The sequence below is a fragment of the Sarcophilus harrisii genome, chromosome X, assembly GCF_902635505.1.
Source record: "Sarcophilus harrisii chromosome X, mSarHar1.11, whole genome shotgun sequence".
Taxonomy (NCBI): domain Eukaryota; kingdom Metazoa; phylum Chordata; class Mammalia; order Dasyuromorphia; family Dasyuridae; genus Sarcophilus; species Sarcophilus harrisii.
The window spans coordinates 3,587,912-3,589,715 of record NC_045432.1 but is presented as its reverse complement, the minus strand read 5'-3'; the positions used below and the strand labels follow the sequence as shown (position 1 = coordinate 3,589,715).

Genomic DNA, 1,804 nt, shown 5'->3' with positions numbered 1-1,804 from the left:
GTGTTCATATACTTCCTGAGTTTGTCTTGGCAGGTATACTCCCAAGTATTTTATAATATTTAATTATTTTAAATGGAATTTCCCCCCCATCTTTCACTGCTGGACTTTGCTGATTATATATAGAAATATCAATGATTCGTGTGGGTTTATTTTATATCCTGTAATTGTGGTAAAGTTGTTAATTATTTCAACTATTATTCAACAATTATTTTTTAAAATTCACACAGATGTTTAATTAGCTTTATTTACAGAGCAGGGTTTGTTTTTTTCAGTCTTCAATCATGCTGAGATAATAATGAGGCAACAATACCAGTTTTAAAAGAATCTATGCAGAATTCTAAAAATAACAGATGGTGATGCTTCTGAAGAAGGGGGCAGACTGGACTACAGCAGCATTTTTCTCTCTATGCCTCAGTTACTCAGAAGCAATTCTACTGCAGTCTCTACATCCCATGATTTTGAAGACAAGGCCACTATAACTGCATTCCTATCAAATCCCATCGCACACAGGTTTTCTATTTTTTTGGCATATTCTGAACTAGAAGCTGGTGCCCCAGCATACACATGTGCCCAGAATCGAGCTGTCTGTTGGAACATTTCTGGATTCTGTTTGTACTGATTTGCTACCACTGCATCTTGTGGATCATCTGGTTCTGCAGCTGCCAACAAAGCTTGCAATGAGAGCAATACTGTCCTTAGAGTCATTGTTGCTGCCCATTGATCTTTCAGAATATCCAAACAAATGGCCCCTGTGACAGAACTAATATTAGGATGCCAAACTTTAGTAATAAAACGCACTTTAGGGGGTCTAAATGGGTAGGTTTCTGGTATTTTTATCTCGAGTTGGTATCTTCCTCCTTCATACGGGGTGTCTGGCGGTCCCGCTATTTCTCCTCTTAGTTCTGTAAAGTTCTCATCTACAAGATCTATTTTAATTTGATTTTTGTTTGTCTCCTCGCTCTTCAGCATCTCCTTGAACTCTCGCTTGATTCGCTGCACAGCAATGTTGGCCATGTCTCCTCCCACAGACGTTTCGCACTTCTGCCTCCGCCACTGCCACGACCTCAGCCGAAGGCTCTCCTCACAGTGCAACAATTATCCTAAAAGAATAAAAAAGTTGTTTCCTCATTGCTTATTCTAATTCCTTCCATTTCTTTTTTTTAATTAAAACTAACATTTCTAAGACAATATTGAATAATGGATGTGATAATGAGCATCATTGCTTCATTCCTGATCTTATCCCCATTACAGAAAATGTTTGAAGATGATTTTAGATATTTTAAATAAAGCCCCATTTATTCCTCTCTTCTGTAGAGTTGGCCTGAGTAGGGTTAGGTTGGGGAAGGGGTTCTTAAGTAATAGATTGTTAGAGCTGGGAGAATCTTTATGTAAAAATATGGAGCTTCACTGATTCCCACCTTATTCACAGAAAGTAAATACTTTTTTTAGGCTAGAGTAGTTATTATTTGAATCAATCAAACAATCAATGAAAACCAAAAGTGCACCAGGTCTGTATATATCTTCTGGAATCAGTCAACAGCACTGCCTTAAAGGGATTTGGTCATGCCTTTAGGAAATTGTAGTAAAGCAAGGAAGCATCCAAGAAAAACACAGAAGCTCCTAGAGTTTGGAAATAGAAAGGAAGAAGCAGAGTCAAAGTAAGCTGAGGCAAGAAGTGGCAGAACTGGATCAATCAGGAACAGGTTAAATAGATGAATGCATTAAGCTCTGGAAGAGAAAGACAATATCAGAGATGGACTCTGGCTCTGTGAGCATCTCACAGTAGAAGATTCAGCCTGTTGGC

General features: G+C 38.2%; 1 pseudogene; it reads right to left on the bottom strand.

Moving 5' to 3' along the window:
• Positions 1 to 215: 215 nt before the first annotated feature.
• LOC111721655 lies at positions 216 to 1,117 on the bottom strand (annotated as a pseudogene).
• Between the last annotated feature and the right edge of the window lie 687 nt (positions 1,118 to 1,804).